Here is a 19,599-nt window from a genome sequence, read left to right as displayed (position 1 = left end):
TCAGCGGAATGCTTGAGACCACCTTAGTCTGTAGAGTGTTTCCTTGCCCCTCCTGTCTCACTTGTACCGGCTTACTGAGGCAGTTATCATGACAAAACTCAGAATCAAATCTTAGAGTGTTAAGGGACCAATCAATGAAGGGATTATGCTTTCTGAGCCAAGGGATCCCCAGTATAATGGGGAAATGAGCCGCTCTTATCACGTCAAAACTGATCCTTTCTTGGTGATCTCCCATCTGTACCCATATAGGTTTGGTCTCTGAAACTATGGGTCCAGAAACGAGAGGCGTACCATCAACTCATTCGACTGGAATGGCTCTGTGTTTAGTCTGACAGAGAACTACTTGATCCGTAGCCCAGACTCTATCCACAAAGTTCCCTGCTGCGCCGCTATCCAACATAGCCAAAACCTCCACAGACTTCTCGGTAGACAACTGTAATCGGACCTGGAAAACCATCAAGCGAGAATCCTCGGCTACACCTGAGGCTTGGGTGTGATCGCAGGGCTTTCGATGGTTTCCCCCGACGTCGCCCCTGCACAGACTCGGGGGGTAGCGTTTCCCTTCTTCCGGGGAGGCACATCGGGACAATTCCGGAGTAAATGCTTAGATGACCCACAGTACATACATAGACCCAATTCACGTCTTCTTCGCCTTTCTTCAGGTGTCAGCGGGCCCCTGGCTGAACCAATCTGCATAGGTTCTTCAAATACTGACTCCGGCTTAGGTACTACCTTGGTTGCTGGAGGAGTGTCATTCAAGGGAGAGTAACCCCGTTGCCGTCTCTTCTCAATACGTCTCTCATTCAGCCGATATTCGATCTGTAGGGTTAGGGTAACCAGTTCCTGGAACGAACCAGGTCGTGAAACCCGTGCTAGTTCGTCTTTGAGTTCTTCGTGTAAACCCCTCCTAAAGATGGTTTGTTGTGCCGAAACTGGCCATCCAGACTCGGTAGCCAACTTCTGAAATCTGGAAACATAAGTTTGGACGTCAGCACCACCCTGCCTGACATCCAACATAGCCTCATATGAAGCAAAAACCACCTCAGGGCGATCGAATCTTGCTTGAAACTGTTGGGAAAACTGATCAAAATTCTGTAAAACCGGGTCATTATTAGTCACTAGTGGAGTGGCCCATGCCAACGCATTCCCCACCAAGCTTGAGATTAAGAAACCCACCTTCGCATTATCTGTCTCGAAGGTCTTTGGTCTAAACATGAAGTACACCTTACAGGCATCCATAAATTCCTTCCATGACCTGGGATTTCCATCATACTTGCCAAAAGACAGAGGCATCGGGGGGAGGTCACCTCTATCCTCATTGCAGGCGGCCACTTGAAGTCTCAAAGAGTTGTTCTCTGCCTGCATGTTTTGCATTTGCACTGTGAGTCCCTGGATGGCAGCCACCAACTCTTGATATTGTTCCAGGGTAGCCATAGATGTTTTCTGGCGTTGTATACTATCAAGATTGCTAACGGCTAGGTCTCTCTCCCGTGACCCCTCCTCACCTGAGGTTCCTGAAGATGTGTTCAATGTTCGTGAGGTCCCTCTACATCCTCTAATAGTAGCCGTCTGGGTCTTCTTTCCTTGGCCCTTTACCTTCTTATCGTGGAGGTAGGGACGGGCTCCACTGGAGGCCACCTTGGCAACTGGGGAACTCCCCGCCAAGAGGGACCCCCAGTAAGCCCGTCTGAGTATCCAGGGAAAAAGCTTCTGCGGCACCAAAAAACCCTGAAGCACACAGGCAGAACGTGGAGTTTGATCGGACCGGCGGTTGAGATACTGTAGACCGTAGAAATATCCAATCTTCAGGGGGAAGCTCCGTGGAAGGTAAAAGGGAAAGGCAGAAAGAAGAGGAAGACAGAACAGAGTGAGGTATAAGGATGAACGCCTAGAGAGGCTTTAGTGAGTGCAGAGGCACAGGAAAGGAAAGGAATCCTGAGGCCCGAACAGAGATGAAACTGGGAGCCGGAGGCGAGCAGAAGGAGAGCACTCAACCGAAGCCGGATGAGAGAGAGTGGGAGCGAGGGAAGAAGGCAAGGAAAGATGCCGGGCGGAGCGAGGAGGGGCGGAAGCCGGAGAAAACTCCCGCAAGCAGGACCAGGACCAAGAGCGAACAGCTGGCAACTCGAACAAGAGTACCGAAGCCAAAACAGGAAGTGGAAGCGATGCAACGCACTGAACGTAGGTTTCAGTGCGTTGTTATAGAAACGCTGCCTGGAGGCGGCCATCTTGGAAGAAGACTAGACCGACGTAACGGTTCTAGTCATAGACTGATCACCTAAGTCAGGAAAGGGACCATCTATGCCAAACCTTCCATGGCCGGAACATAACACAAATAGACACCACATTAGCGCAGCTGATTGATACTCCTAATACTAAAATGAACTAGGGACATGGGTATTATCTCTACCATAGCTAAAGCCTTTACAAAAAAGATGTATAAGAGATATTGTACCCAGAGATTTGTGTGAAGACCCTGTGTCCCCACCTTATAATAGTAAGCTCTCTACAAGTTCAAATATGTATCACTTACTTGCGATTTTATATCCTTCCTACCCTGGAACACACATGTAGATGGAAATGATTGCCCCATAAAGATAAATGATGTCGACTCTGTAAACTTACAGTAGAATCAGCTTGACATATTATAACTGCATATCCTAAATTCAGAACGCAGTATTTATAAAGTTATTTACACTTTACACCAAACGCTGAGTTTATTGAGTCTGGCCAGTTTTGGAGTAGCATTCATAGCACCGAGCCTCTTGTGGTAACAGCTGCTGCATTTCATGTTTGGAAGGGAGCCTTGTCTCATCTTCCTTTAGTATTAACCCCGCCCCCCCCAAAAGAAGTTTAAACGTGTGTATTAACCTCTTTGATTTTGTTTGTATTTAATGACATCCTTAGTATACTAGTAACCAATACGTTTGGTTGAACTAACACTGTGCACATGACACTTTGTGATCTTTGCTGCTATTTTGTTTTAATTGCTAGGTTATGAATTATCTTAGGTTGTATTTAGTGGACCTTACATTATGCACATGACACTTTGTAATCTTTGCTGCTATTTGGATTTAATTGTTAGGCAATGGATTATTTGATTGTATTTAGTTGATGTAATATTTTATTGCAATGTTGCAACGTCCTTGGAAATGTTATTGGTATTTCCATGGATGTTATTTAGGGGTCACCAGGGGTCACAACTGTGACCCCCGAGGTCTCGCTTGCTACCCCTAAACAAAAATATATATTTTTTTTGTATTTCATGCTAGCTCCTGAGCTGTGGCCAGAGCCATGTGGCTCTTTGCTTCTGGATCAGCTGTCTTTCTTGTTCAGATCTGTTAAAAATAAAAGTTTTTAAAAAAGAACAGGAGTGCCACAGGTCTAACACTTTCAGCATTGACCCTAAATAAGAAAGAATAGGAATACCAAATAATGTGTCTGGTTGGAATTCTATACCATATTTGCTAGACTCATTAAAGGTTTATTTCAGGCACACTTCAGGGGTGAGTCACTGTATTAGTTCTGTTCTTAAACAAACCCAGCCTTTCATCCTTCTGAGGTCAATAAATGAGTACCAACACAGGTTGGGTGATATTGTATGCAGATGTTTTCTATATAAAGCACTTAAACGTAAGTGCTATATAATAACACATCATTATCAGTTGGCCATGGACGTCTGCTTGCATTCACAGTAATTTGCTAATATGGACCTATAGACACTGATCTTAAAGATAGATATGGCGCTCCATTCTTGTATGAAATGTATATCTCATTATAGTGATACCGTAGCTATATTTTTCGTAGTGTACTTAGGAACAATACTATGTGATGTTACTTCCTGTTTTGTCAAGGGGTGAATGGTCATGTTCCTTTGCTTCCCGATATCACTTCGGGGTGGGGTCAAATTACATCACTTCCTGTGATGTTATCAGAGCTCAAGGGTCATGTGATATCATTTCTGATACCCCTGGCCTTTTGGTGAAATGACGGATTTCTTTTTTTTAGATATTTGTAATACTGTGAATGGTGTTATGTTTAGATTGTATTATTACATTATAATATGATATGATGATTTATTTATATAGCAGCACTACACAATGTGTTTCAAAGTGCTTCACAAAAAGGGAGGGAACAAGGGAAAATACAGAACATTCTTATAGGTCATGAACAACAAGAATGTGAAAAATAACTATCATACTCGGCCTAGGGGCATCTCAGATAGTGCAAGTGCTAAGACACAGATAGGAAGGAAATGGGGAACAGACAGGCGACTACTACGTGCTAAAGGTTTGTTATTTAACCAAATGCACAAAAACAAACATACAAAACATGCTCGGGTAATTTGCCTTATTGTGAGTTGACAGTTTGCACTCTAGGACATTGAAGCCGACTAGGTCTGCCGAGTGCTCTGATATTATATACATTAAGTTATATCCGTGCTCAAGACGCTGAGCATATACACGGGGTAGTACGGTAAATTCTCAGCCGCAAGCTACTGGAGTCCCTGGGATGCACTTGGTCTGATTCAACTGCAATGCCTGTTTCGCGCGGGGGTAAGGATGTTTCCGCTTCTGTATTATGCAATTCGGTAACCTTGAGAGGGGACCCTGGGGTACGTACGCTGTCTTTTGTAAATCGGCTCCTGCCGGCTTGAATGTCTGTGCCGTGCTCTCTTGGTTTTCCCTACTGTGTATCTGACTTCTGAGCTACGAGCCGACACCAAGTCCCGCCCTTCAGCTCCCCAGATGTCATTGCCCTTCACTCACCTGTCTGTTTTGGGGGTGCGTGTCTTTTGGTGGTGGGTCCTGTGGAAAGAGCTGTGCTTTTGAAAAGTTTATAGCGAATGTTTTTGGAAGATATCTGTGTGTGTGCGGCAGCGCGCCCAGCGTTGAGCCGCAGCAGACATGCCAACGAACGGCAACCCGCTTGACATTGCAGTCATTCTCAAAATAATGCCCATGTTGCCATCACCAGGGGCCGGCTTGCCAGATCTGTTCTGGCCTGGGCTTCCGGGGGATGCCAATTGGCGCTTAGTGCCGCGCGTGCAGATTACGAATGTTCTGCTCGGTGCATGCAATTGCCGGCGATCGAAGGGGGTCGGCAAAGCATGTACTTTGCCTGTGCAAACTCGCGGCTTCCTGGGGATCGCGTGACCAGCTGCAAATGGACACGCTTGATTACCCTGATTGCTTGCAGAGCTGTTAAACCCCGCCACCCATAACAGTGTGGTTTTAATTTGAGTGCATGCATGTTAAATCAGGCGTCTACAGGTTTTCACTGCGGTGCAGTCTGTCATTTTAGCTCTAATGGCACTTGAACAATTATAATGCCCGACTGATGAGCATAACCCCATCATGCTTGTATGCCAAATATTCGCATAGGGTGGACTGTGCTCTGTCATCCGTGTCCAAGCAGCAGTGTCTCCGCACAGTCTACTGTATATGCGGTGGTAATTACACAGGAATTGGCAGTGTGCTGCTCCTGTGCGGTCATTTCTTGGGTGTGACATCAGACTTGGGTGTTCCTCAATGCCTGATAAAGAAACAAGGTGAGGGTGCACCGTGTCCTTTTGTAATCACGTCTGCTTTTCTACACTTCGCCCCGCTTTTTTTATGCAGCAGCGGGCACAGCCCTCGAGCAAATGAGCCGTTTAGCGCCGTGTGGCTAGGCTTCGTATAATTAAATCAGCCGCAGTCACGATACGTTGATGCTTTTCTTTAAATAGCTTATGAAGCTAGATGGGCATGTGGGATCTTGCTTGAAAACACAGGTACGTTTTTTTTTTGACTGCGAAACTTCTGAGGCATTAAGCTACTTATTTTTAATTGCCACAAGTGAGGGGAAGAACACCCTAGAGGCGCGCTGCCACGGGCTGCTTCACCTGTGCCAGAAAGTACTGGCTAGGTAGGGGCGGCTGGTCGGTGCAGACCCTCTGCTTCCGCTCCCCCTCTGCCCCCTCAGGGCCGAAGGAAGCTTCTAGTGGGTGGAGACCTGGCTGTTCCGAAGTGGCTAAAAGTGTGGTTGTCCTGAAACTTCCGAGCACTGCCGAGCTGCGAGAGATGACTTAGCTTTTTGGGGAGAAGTGATGGATTGCTACTCGGGTTTAGCGCACTGTATGCCCAGGTCGTCCCACGTTTTCTGTCGAGGCCCCGTATTGAATGTGAATGAACACAACTTAGGTTGGGGCAGGGCTGTCACAGGGTTTGGTGAGGGCCGGCAAGAAAATTGCTATTTTTTGCATTGCGCCCGCGGCACTCCAAATGGGAAATGTGAAAACTCTAGGTTTGTTGAGGAGGCCCCCTGGATGCCATATACAAGAGTTGTAAGGTAAATCTAGAGAAGGAACACACTGGAAATCTCACCAAGATCATATCATGATCGTCCAACCTACGTCCTCTTCCAATTCCAGCAGCAGAGGCGTTGCTAGGGGTGGGTGGGAGAGGGGGGGGTGGTGTAGCCCCAGATAGAAGCTCAGGGGTTACAGCCACAAAGGCTAGCTAGCTCCCAGTCCCGACAGTCCCAAGATTAGCATAGCCCCTGATCTTTTCCAGACCTAGCAACACCCCTGTCCAGCAGTATCTAGGGTCATGAACCATACCTTGTACTCTATAGATGGCTGAAATCTTCCATCACAATACACCCTGGCAGACACCTTCCTTATTCCACATGTGTTTTGGATTTCTCTAATGTGCTATATTCACAAAAGTACAGTTGGACAATAGTGTGTGTCTATATATGTGAGGCAGACAGGATGCTCCAGACACAGAGCTTATTTTGAATCAACTTGATTGTTTTGTGTTTCTGTGGCCTGTCGTGTTGTGCAAAAATATACCACATTTTGATGTTACTGTGTGGCCTAGAGTTTCCTGTATCCAGCTGGAATAGTTGGTATTATATAATATTTTGATGAATAAAGCTTCATGTCTGTGTCCCCCTTTCTTCTAAGTGCTGTAAAATAGGTGTCATTACTACCAAGTGTTAGAGTACTTAATGTATCCACATGAAAAGGAAGATGGGCTCATTCAGCCCAGCTATAACATGAACTTGGAAAGTGAAGGCTAGCACAGGTCAGAGTTGAGGTGTTAACTTGCTGAGCTATCCAATTGCGACAGTATGCTGTTGAATCAACTGTGCAGTTAAAAAAAGTATTCGAATATTTCCCTCTAGTCCTTTTTAAACCAAAAATAACACTATTATTACCACATTTACTCGGTATGCAGTCTTTATATCGAACTTTTATATCGAAGGCCCATATATCCAATATTTTATAACGAAAACTTTTATAGTGAATGCATTTAGGTCTGGGGTAAAGGGTTAAATATTTTTGGGAAACGGTCGTGGTGGGTTTTTAGGGGTGGTAAACGGGGGTTTGGAGGGGACCTTCTCCAAAAAATAGTGCATTCACTATAACATTTTTCGTTATAAAATATTCGATATATGGTCTTTCAATATAAAAGTGTTTGGTATAAAGACATGTAACCCATTTACTAGTGGGCCAAGACCTATCTCATGGTCATAAGTGTTATATTAACAAGAAATGTAAACCCCAGAGGTAGTGCATTTTCAAATGCGGTGGTATGTATATTAAAGGCAAAATGGGTGGTAAGATAGCTCAGAGGGTTAAGTGATCCTTTCTGGGATATATGTGTGATCTGCAGGTCATGGATTTGAATCCTGGCAAAGTCTCCCCAACCCTTTATCCTTCTTAGGTCCACAAATGAGTATTCATTTTGGTTGTTGGGTATTAGTAATTGTATGCATTTTTTAATGTAAAGTGCTTTGGCAGAATCGCTCTATAAGTAATGGATTATTATGAATCCCTAAAGGTTAGCATTCAAGCAGAGGCTCAGAATAGTGTGATAAGGCTTAAATTAGTGTTGCTTTAAGGTGTGATTTCTGTGACTCTTATTCAACTTCAGACAGGCATGTATAGAAATCATATCCAAGTATGTATTTGCGTCTTTGAGGCATCTGTCAATTATATTTTATACATGGATGTCTGAAGCTGAATGAGACGGGGTTACGAATGCATTCTCTGTGAGATGATGGCACCTTCACTCTGCTTGCTGGAACAAAGATCAGGATCATACCAGTCCTCTATACATTGTGTATGTATTTGTTAACGTTGTCAGCAACTGTGTGTGCCCTCCCTCCTCCCCCAAATGTAACTGCTGGCCAGACTACTGTTATGCCCCCCAACCAATCTGGTGGGCATGAACCACATGAGAAATACCTATAAAATAACTGCTCTAGGGACGCTTCTGCCTGAAAACTGGATACGGTAGTTGCGTTGGGATGGTGGCAGGGGGAAGGTGGCCACAGATCATGCAGGAAGCAGGCTGTCCAGGTCATGGCTAGTTCCAGGTGGCAGGGAGGTGATCTGTGTGTGCACAACACTGCTGAGAAAGAGGTGGGATGGGAGCCTCTGTCGCGCACCTTTTGTAGCCGGCCTGCATCCTGCTGCGTCTCTGCTGGAGGGCGATGAAAGGTGTTAATGGCCAGGGGAGTGGACACTAGCTTGATGGCACCAGCAAATGAACACCTACCTTTTAATGTATCCGCTCTCCTTTTCAGAGGTACATTTCAATAAATGCACTATGCCGTCAAGGGGCAAGGGGGTGACAATAGGGCATCTTGCGTGCACGAGGCCTGGGGGGAGGAGGGGCTGTCCCTTCTGCTTGCCGCCACTTGATGCCCTTTGGCAGGATCCCCAAGTATAGGGCCATTATCGGGAGGGGTGAGGGGAGGAAGAATGGTATCCTAACCAGAGGCCATGCTGCCTTATAATGGGCATGGACTGGGCCAATCCAGAACCAACTTGGCAGCTGTCAAAGATTCAGTAGCCTTGGAAAGCGAGTGGGGCCCTGTGCTATGTTATAAAGAAGCGTCAACTGAAAAAAGGATTAAGTTCAATGCCAGTACACACAAAATAACATAACTAGGTAACAACCAGTACACAAACAATAGCTAGGTAACAGCCAGTACACACAAAATAACTAGGTAATAGCCAGTACACAAACAATAGCTAGGTAACAGCCAGTACACACAAAATAACTAGGTAATAGCCAGTACACACAGAATAACTAGGTAACAACCAGTACACAAACAATAGCTAGGTAACAGCCAGTACACACAAAATAACTAGGTAATAGCCAGTACACAAACAATAGCTAGGTAACAGCCAGTGCACAATCAATAGCTAGGTAACGGAAAGTACACACAAAATAACTAGGTAATAGCCAGTACACAAAAATAGTTGGGTAACAGCTAGTACACAAAACATAACTAGGTAATAGCCAGTACACAAAAATAGTTGGGTAACAGCTAGTACACAAAAAATAACTAGGTAATAGCCAGTACACAAAAATAGTTGGGTAACAGCTAGTACACAAAAAATAACTAGGTAATAGCCAGTACACAAAAATAGTTGGGTAACAGCTAGTACACAAAAAATAACTAGGTAATAGCCAGTACACAAAAATAGTTAGGTAACAGCCAGTACACAAACAATAGCTAGGTAACCACCAGTACACACAAAATAACCAGGTAATAGCCAGTACACAAACATAGTTCGGTAACAGCCAGTACACACAAAATAACTAGGTAACAGCCAGTACACAAACAATAACTATGTAACAGCCAGTGCACACAAAATAACTAGGCAACAGCCAGTACACACAAAATAACTAGGTAATAGGCAGTACACAAAATAGTTGGGTAACAGCCAGTACACAAACAATAGCTAGGTAACAGCCAGTACACAAACAATAACTAGGTAACAGCCAGTACACACAAAATAACTAGGTAATAGGCAGTACACAAAAATAGTTGGGTAACAGCCAGTACACAAACAATAGCTAGGTAACAGCCAGTACACAATAACCAGGTAATAGCCAGTACACAAAAATAGTTTGGTAACAGCCCGTACACACAAAATAACTAGGTAACAGCCAGTACACAAACAATAGCTAGGTAACAGCCAGTACACAAACAATAACTAGGTAATAGCCAGTACACGAAAATAGTTGGGTAACAGCCAGTACACAAACAATAGCTAGGTAACAGCCAGTACATAAACAATAGCTAGGTAACAGCCATTACACACAAAATAACTAGGTAACAGCCAGCACAAACAATAGTAGGGTAACAGCCAGTACACAAACAATAGCCAGGTAACAGCCAGTACACACAAAATAACTAGGTAACAGCCAGTACACAAACAATAGCTAGGTAACAGCCAGTACACACAAAATAACTAGGTAATAGCCAGTACACAAACAATAGCTAGGTAACAGCCAGTGCACAATCAATAGCTAGGTAACGGAAAGTACACACAAAATAACTAGGTAATAGCCAGTACACAAAAATAGTTGGGTAACAGCTAGTACACAAAACATAACTAGGTAATAGCCAGTACACAAAAATAGTTGGGTAACAGCTAGTACACAAAAAATAACTAGGTAATAGCCAGTACACAAAAATAGTTGGGTAACAGCTAGTACACAAAAAATAACTAGGTAATAGCCAGTAGACAAAAATAACTAGGTAACAGCCAGTACACAAACAATAGCTAGGTAACAGCCATTACACACAAAATAACTAGGTAACAGCCAGCACAAACAATAGTAGGGTAACAGCCAGTACACAAACAATAGCCAGGTAACAGCCAGTACACACAAAATAACTAGGTAACAGCCAGTACACAAACAATAGCTAGGTAACAGCCAGTACACACAAAATAACTAGGTAATAGCCAGTACACAAACAATAGCTAGGTAACAGCCAGTGCACAATCAATAGCTAGGTAACGGAAAGTACACACAAAATAACTAGGTAATAGCCAGTACACAAAAATAGTTGGGTAACAGCTAGTACACAAAACATAACTAGGTAATAGCCAGTACACAAAAATAGTTGGGTAACAGCTAGTACACAAAAAATAACTAGGTAATAGCCAGTACACAAAAATAGTTGGGTAACAGCTAGTACACAAAAAATAACTAGGTAATAGCCAGTAGACAAAAATAACTAGGTAACAGCCAGTACACAAACAATAGCTAGGTAACAGCCAGCACAAACAATAGCCAGGTAACAGCCAGTACACACACAATAACTAGGTAATAGTCACTACACAAAAATAACTAGGTAACAGCCAGTACACACAAAATAACCAGGTTACAGACAGTACACAAAAATAGTTTGTAACAGCCAGTACACACAAAATAACTAGGTAATAGCCAGTACACAAACAATAGCTAGGTAACAGCTAGTACACAACAAATAGCTAGTTAACAGCAGCAGAGGTTTGTGTGTGTTTGAAGCCCCATTGTTTGATGTCTTGCGGAAGCGCTGCACACAAGCCTTGGAATGGGTAAGCAGCTCTTTCTTCCTGGGGGGTCAGAGTGAAGAAGAGGGCTCAACCATTTCCAAATGCAATGTGTGATCTTGAAGGGAGCGGAAAAGGAAAAGCAGATGTAGACATTCATGCATTATTTCATACTTCTCAGATGCATGTCAGGGGCAGTCCTGATTTTTTTTTTTGGCTAATAATGTGTGCATTCATTTCTTTATCCCTTTAAAAATATGACGAATGCAGTAAACTTGTTACATGGAAATTGTTCTTTGTACCCAAATGGCAACCTTTTCAATTCTCTAATAATGGGTCGGGGGGGGGAGCATTCGTTCTGTTGGAAAAACACTCCTGCCTCGCAATTTCCGAAATTGAAAACGATTGTTTGTCTGGTAAAGTATTACTAGCTTGTACTTTGTATTCAAACAAAGGTCCTAATCCCTGGTGTATCCAAATCGTGTAGCAACGGGTGCAGTTAGTATTCAACAGATAGATTATTATCACCCTTGCGGAGGGGGGAATGAACGTTTGAAGGTGGTCCTGGATCCATAGGGCACTTGGAGATCCCTGCAGAAAGCACATGGCCCGCTAAGCTATTTGGCTGCGATTGGAACGCATTTCCTGCAGGCAACGCGTGGATCTCTGCAGCCGATACATTAACCGCATCTGTTATCTTATTGGCACTGGCGCCTCTGTCCTGCCTTTCACACATACAGCCCAGTAGCAAGAGAATGAACCCCTTGACCATCTCACTGGTCTTCCATTATGCAACCTACAGGCATCTTGATATTTGGTGTTTAATAGTATCCTGCAGTTTGGATGCACTGTAAATAACAGGTGTTCTAAAGCAATTTATGGCTCGCAATCTTTCGATCTCGGAGGGATGAAGGGCTGAGTCGGACGTGCTGTGGGAATGGAACCTGTGAAGTGTCGGCGGCCTCCAGGTCTGAGGCCGTTACTACTTTGCTGCCTGAGCTACCCGCCTGGGCAGACTCCTAAATGCTAGCACGAAGCCCTTGCTGCGTAAGGACGGCACATATAAAAGGTCTTTGCAGACCAGCGCTTTGCCGGGCTGCTCCCCTCTCCAGGATTGTCTGTAATCAATGACTGTCTGCAGCTCGCTGTATGTTCTAGCCGCCCAGGGCCAGAGGACACTGCCCTGCACACAGTCTTCGTCCCTGCGTAATCCCCGTACACACAAAAGGCCTCCACTATGACATTGTGCAGGCAAGCACTATGCCTGGATGCCAATCCCTCTCCCGGACTGCCACTAATCAGTCATTATTCTGAGCTTGCTGTCATTGGTCTAGGGGGCGCCCTGGGCCCATGCTGGCCCCTCAATCCCCTGCCCAAGTTTCTATTAATGAGCCCTTTTGGGTATTGCAACACATGACCCCTCACCTAAAAGACAACATGGAGTGATGTTTAGGGCAGCACAGGCTGCAGCATCGATAGTTTCCCCCCTCTGCAACTTTGTGGGCTCAGCACGGGCAGTCGCAGTTGGAGCCCGAATTTGTTTTGTTGTTTTGACTGCACATCAAAGAAAACAAAGCCAGGTTCAGGCCATTAAGCAAGGGACCGGGTATTAGTTACAGAGAAATGTTCAACAATCAACACAATCGAACAGATGCCAGGCGGGATTGGAATCAACTCTTTGTGTTTCCACAGTAGCAGAACAATGACCAAAAACCCATATGCTACCATATTGATCCAGTAAAAACCATTTGTAACGGGCTTGAATTTCCAAGGTGAAATAAGGGTCAGTGTCTCCCAACAGAGATTCACTCGAGAGTCACGAGAAAGTCACTGTCAGGTGCCAACAATATCAACAAAGCCCTCACTATCTATTAGCAGTGCCATGCACCCTTGCCAACAGGCCCAACCTTAGGCCGGGCTAGGCGACCGCCAGGGTGCCCTTAGCCCCCTGCTATGCCAGCTCAGGGGAGTCTTTCAAGGGGTCCACTGAGCTGGCGTAGTGGGAGCAGCGGAGAAGGCGCAGCAGGCGCCCTATCGTTATCGGCGGGGCGCATTTAATAACAATAGGGTGCTGAAGCGAAAGCATCAGCACCCTATTGAGATGATTACCTCCCTGCTCCGACGCGGGAGCGAGGCAGTTTTCATTAGAATAGGGCGCTCATGCATTAGCATGATCGCCCTATTCCAGTGATTAACTCCCTGCTCAGGCGCCGGGGCGGGGATTTAAAAAGGAAATGGGTGCCTCCCCTGGCATTGACCAGGGGCACACGGGGAAGGGAGGGGGGAGTTAAACATCCCGGGAGCGCTGCTCCCGCTAAGGAAGGCACTGCTTGCCAAGCATACAAATTGCCCTTCTTTAAAGGGACAGACCCCTCTTTGCCATTCAAGGGCCCCATTTCGAAGCATCCTCCTTTATTTTGTGCGTCTCAGTTATCGCCTGCACCTCCTAATGCTGGTCTAAAAGAAGGCATATGTCCCATTTGGTCTCAGATAGCCACAATACTGGTTCAAAACGCCCACCTTTGGACTCTTAAGTGGATTGAAGCTGCTTTTAGCACTAGATAAATCCTCAATGACCATAGACAGTACGTTTCTTCAGTATAAGTAAGGGTTGGTCTCTGAATGTGATTGGCAGATTCCTACCAGTGGTATCCTTATTCCTGCTGGAGTAGACATCTCACATGGTTGGGATCCTCGGGCATGGTGTGGCTCATAGAAAACAAACATTATAGAAAAGGCCTTTCTTTATGCATGCGCCCCTCTCTGGGATAACTACGAAGATACGTTGATTCAAACAGCCCTTTGAAATAGACCCGGCAGCGGTTTCTGGAAGAAGCTTAAAAAACTATGCCAGAGTGGACCAGGGTAGTTGTATTAGTAGTAAGGATGGGTACATGTGTAAAAAGAAATTCTGTTTATCCCCCGAAAATGCCTGCACGATATTTAACAGAAAACTTGCTATGCGCAGGTCGCCCAGGGACCCCATAATTCCGGGGAAACCCTAGGATAGTAGAACAATGCCTCTGCCCTTAATGTTGTAGCCAGGCTTTCCTGAAATGCAGCCAGTTGCCCTCATTTGCTCTGAGACCGATCCATACATTGAATTGAACACATCCGCGCTGGACTTTTCCGGTGGTCAGTTGCAAATGCTTTCTGCTGGATTGTGCTGCAGTTTGTTCGTGTTTGATATTGGGCAAGGCAAAAAAATGGGGAATTCTACTTTAAAATTTTACAAACTGAAGAACCCATATGTACACATCTTTAAGCAGACATATTTATGATTACAAGAACAAAACTGCAAAAATCTTCACAAATAACACGTAGGTAGAATGTTATGCCTTTTCAATAAATGCACTTGTAAAATGAATGAAAATTGAAAAAAGTATGTATACCAAGTTTAGGAGCAGCAAAGCCTTTTATTTTGTAATCCTGTTTAAGGACATGACTATATGTGTTCTCCGTGCATTAATCAAGAGCGTGTGAATGTTATGCATTGCTGGTGTGTATGTAGGGCTAGTCAGGATGCTAATGTGCCTATATATACAGTATTGCATTCCAAGTGTACATGTTGTAATGAAGGGCAATTTAGGTGTTCGTGTTACATGTTATATTGTCTGTTTCTTTATACGCGATCAGGGACTAAAATACTGGAGTTTGGACTTGCACACCTAATTTCTGTTTTTGATTTTTTTAAACTTGATGATTTAATAAAATGATGTATATGTTTTTTCAAAATTCATTTTCACATTGTTAGTCCATTCATTCAGGACTCAATGGGCCTCATTACGAGGTTGGAGGTAGCCTTGGCGCTATTAGCGCCATGGCTGCCTCCAAACTCGTTCCGACTCCGCCCTGGTGAATGGAGCAATTACCGGTCCATTCCAAGGTTGGCGGGACCGGTAATTCCCCATTCACCAGGGCCATTCCCCCTTCCCATTTGAGCCCCCACAGGGCTCAATGGGAATGGGGAAGGCGCTAATAACGGTACCGCAAACTGCGGTACCGTTATTAGCTCTAGAGTTCCTTTGCGGGTCCCGTCCTTACGCCTGAAAAAAACAGGCGTTAAGGAAGGACCCGCAAAGGGAACTCGTAGTAGGGCGGTAAGGGATTACCGGCACCGGAGCCCTTACCGGTGCCAGTAATCCTTTACCACCCACCTTGTAATGAGGCCCAATGTCTGTTTGAATACAGAGAACACACATCTAATGTTGAATGAAGTTTGTTCATTCCCTTTATTATATATAATACATCCTATTTATTGGCTGACATTTTTGATCATTTACCCTGTAGTCAGTGAAACGATACGTCAGCCAGTGGATCTTGCAGAAGCCAATTTACTTATTCCGGCCTTGCTGTAAATAGATTCTGCTGCCGCATGCTTTTCACTTGAAAGCAGGGTGCCATGGTGCGTATTACAGTCATCTATTTTCAAATGACTTCTTATGGATCCGTTTGCTCACAGATGGGTTGCTGTACATCAGATCCATTGCTATCAAGAAAGGTTCTGGGTTCATGTTTTTTTATAGGGTCTGCTCCATTCTTAAAGTCCATCTGTTTCAACTCGATGCAGCAGAAATCATTTCTTAACTGTCATTCGGAAGCATACTATCATGAGCTACTCTCAGCTGACATGGAACCACTTGTGATATTTCACTCCTCCCATAACCAGCCTTTGCTGTGTAAGGGTTTTCACTTGACGGCAGAGTGCCCTGTTGGAAATTTTGCTCTACTATTTTCAAATATTTTCCATTGGATCCTATTGCTGACATATGATATGGCATTTATAACGTGACTAAAAACAAGTGTTTCAAGGCGCAACGAGGCTAGGGAAGGGGAACAGAGGGAAGACAAACAACGATCCTACTAGGTGAGTTGTCATTCAGATCGCGCAACTGCATGGGAAGGGGGAGGGGGGAAAGTGCAGTACAAGGGATAAGGATACTAACAATAAGTGAAGTACGGCCAGCTGGTGGCAAGTGCAAGGGTAAGTGCACACATAAGGTGTCAAGTGCTGGTAGTGGAACTGTAGGGATAAACTGTGCTGAGACACTTAGGGACTGTGCTGAGACAGTCCCTAAGTGCGGGGGTTGCCAGGAAGGCAGTGCTGGTGTGCTACTGATGGGGGAGGGGACCTGGGCCAGAGATCAGAGGATGGCCAGGTTACCAGTGCGATTTCAGATTCAGGCAGGAAGTCAGCAGGGGAGAGGAGGAGATAAAGCAGAAGCAAAGAGAAAGGTTTTGAGGTGCTTCCTGAACCGGAGATGGTTCTCCTCAAGTTACAGGGAGGCAGGGAGGCTGTTCCAGAGTAAGGCCCCAGCCGAGGAAAGAGATCTACCACCAACTCGTTGCTTGGAGAAGCGACTGATCCTGAGGTAGTTGGAGGCGGATGAGTGAAGAGTTTAAGAAGGAAGATATTTAGGAAGAGAGAGCTGAAGGTATTGAGGCCCCAGCCCCCAGAAGGCCTTGTGGACAATGCAGAGGGTTTTGAACTTAATCCTCACAGCCACTGGGAGCCAGTGCAGAGATTTCAGTCCTGGAGTGATATGATCCCTGGGCCTGAGGCCAAGGACAAGTCTTGCAGTCCTGTTCTGGATGAGTTGCAGAGGGCAGAGAGTATATGGGTTTTTAGTAAATCTCCTGAAGCTTTTTGAAGAACGTTTTAGTGCTGGTGGGTGTCCATTCTTATGTACTGCACCACCCTTCCTCTCCCTGACCATCTCTCTGCAGGCAGAGACAAGAACGCTCCACTCTTCCTCTCACTTCTCTGCACCCTTCTTTCCCACCCACCCACCCACCCACCCTCTTTGCCTCACTTCTCATTGCCCCTCATTGTCAAACTACTTCTGGACTCTTTGCATTGCCTATACCAAAGTTAAAAACAAGTGCTTTTGCCAATGCATGTTTGGTTTTTACAAATCACTTCTTAAGGTGGTAACTGTTATAATACACTCCCAATTTTGACACTTAAGTGGACTGAGGCACGAGGAGAGAAAAAGTGATTTGTCCAGGATCTCACATTTTTGTTTATGTGGGAAATCCATCTTTCCTATTGCCAGATGATACAGTTGCACCAACAACAGTTTGGCATACATATGAATTGTCCTATTAAGCAAACTTAGCAAGCTACACACAACAATATTTAATGTGCATTGGGTGGAAATGATTGTTGAACCTGCAGACAGGATGCAGCATTACATTTGGAGGTTCATCCCACAGGGAATCCTTCCACCTGTGTAGGGCAACTCCACAACAACCATACATACAAAAAACAACCCACTAGGGAAAAAGGCTAGGGGTACCCTTTTTCGAGAAGAACAAGCGCTTTATTGTGGGGCTGTAATCGAAGGCCCCACACCAACGGAACTGAAGGGCCAACTGGGAAACTGACCTGCCAGCATTCAAAAACCTGTATGCTGAGAAATTGGGCCTATTTAGGCAGACTATGCAGGTGTCTTTCTGCAAGGGATTTCCAAAGAAGGCTAAAGTAAAAATGTAATCGGAGTGCAGATTGCAAAAGCACATCACATTGCGTGCTGAGAAATAAATGCAGCAATCTGTTTCACTGAAACTACCACCCATCAAAAGGGGTGTAGTGTGACCATTCAGACCCTTTTTTCAGCAGAAAAACGAACCGCAAGTAATTAAAAGTGTATTTTGTAATGACTAAAAGAAACCACCCTGCATTTTCAGTGCAAAAGCACAGTGAACTCTGATCATTAAAAACACACTGTGTGTCAAAGAATAAAGTCTGATGTTAGAAAATGCAGTATGTGTGTTCATTTCAGCCAAGGACAATGGGTCAAATTCACAAGTGGCTTACCCCACTGCCAGGTTGGTCCGTGCATCCTAACCATTTACAACTGCAATAAAATGTGTCCCGAAGGGTGTCGAAAATCAAGTTTCCATAGACCTTCTGTCTCTGAAGGCAGTTCTGAGCAGGCAAATGGCTCTAGGTGGTGCATGGCAGGAATGTGGGAAGGGGAATCTATGTGTTGCCAAGGTCCCAGGTGTTTACGAGCTGCAGCCTACACTTTAAACAACAAAGGGACTAATAAAAACACTGGCCAAGAGAGGCAAATGGCGCTGGGGACAGTAGGGCTTCAGTTGGCATAACCTAAAGAGTTCCTATCAATTTAAAAGGACTATTATCATTTAGGCATTTTTGTAAGCAACCATAAGTCTTACTTCCTTGATTGATGTGTCATTTTTTTTAGATAATTTCCATGCAATTTTGTTGATATTAAAACACCTCTGCCTGGGACTTAGCAAATTGTAATGACAAGCTAAAAGGTGTTCTTGGCTGCTCTGAACATGTTAGGAATTTGAAAGTTTGCAAACTGGTGGAGGGTAAAATTAGAAATGTGGGAAATAAATTACATGTTCCTAACTATTCTGCTTTCTGTAAAAACTGCAGAAAATTGCCAAACGGCCTTGCGACTTGGTGCAGACCCGGCAGTCATTTTATTTTATTGCCCATGATTAGCTGAATCGGATATATATATATATATATATATATAACCAGCAAATACGACAGATCATGCGCAAACACTGGCATGTTTTACAGCTGGATGAAGAGTTGGGGGCGATTTTGGGAGAAAAGATGAACATCACATTTCGACGTTCTATCTCCCTTAAGGACAATTTAGTCTCCAGCTTTATGAACTCACCTACCGTATCCACCGGGAATTCTTGGCTGAATACAACCACCACAGGCTTCTTCAAGTGCACGAAATGTAAGGCCTGCCAGTATGCCAAAGATGTCTCCAACTACGAGCACCCTATTTTAGCCAAAAGTATTCCCATAAGATCGCGAATCACCTGTGACACTGAGTTCGTGGTATACGTACTCACATGTCCTTGTGGTAAGTGGTATGTAGGGCGTACTATAGGAAGACTTAAACTGCGTATGCTCCAGCACATTCGGGCCATCAAAAATGTGGATCCGACATACCCCATGGCTGTGCTTTTTACGGAAATTCATAATGGGAAACCAGATGGTCTAACTTTATTTGGCATTGACACTATAGCCTAATACCCAAGGGGTGGAAATAGGGAATTGGCACTTAGACAACTGGAAACGAAATGCATCTTGGACGTAGAAAAGAAAAAACCAAAAGGCCATAATTTAGATGAAGAACTCTATACCTTTTTAGGAACTTAATACTTATTGACTGGTATATGTGTTTTGATTACTCCAGCCATATAGATGTTCTCTACTTTTTATGATGTCATGTTTCCATGCCTTACCATACCCCCAGTGTGGTTATTTA

The 19,599-nt window shown here is 44.6% G+C and overlaps 1 protein-coding gene across 2 annotated transcripts in view; it reads left to right on the top strand.

Moving 5' to 3' along the window:
- Positions 1-4,475: 4,475 nt before the first annotated feature.
- The window catches only part of MFAP3L (microfibril associated protein 3 like), a 317,911-nt gene continuing 302,787 nt past the window's right edge, over positions 4,476-19,599 (top strand). Inside the window, exon 1 of one of the 2 annotated variants that reach the window (XM_069631408.1) lies at positions 4,476-4,556. The gene's annotated coding sequence lies outside the window, so the exon portion shown is untranslated. Of the gene's footprint in view, positions 4,616-19,599 lie in introns of both variants that reach the window. The other variant, XM_069631409.1, reaches the window with a different exon arrangement.

The sequence above is a fragment of the Ambystoma mexicanum genome, chromosome 6q (assembly GCF_040938575.1).
Source record: "Ambystoma mexicanum isolate Mex_15411 chromosome 6q, UKY_AmexF1_1, whole genome shotgun sequence".
Classification (NCBI taxonomy): Eukaryota; Metazoa; Chordata; class Amphibia; order Caudata; family Ambystomatidae; genus Ambystoma; species Ambystoma mexicanum.
Note: the sequence above shows the minus strand (reverse complement) of the source record. Positions and strands in the feature narration are given on the sequence as shown.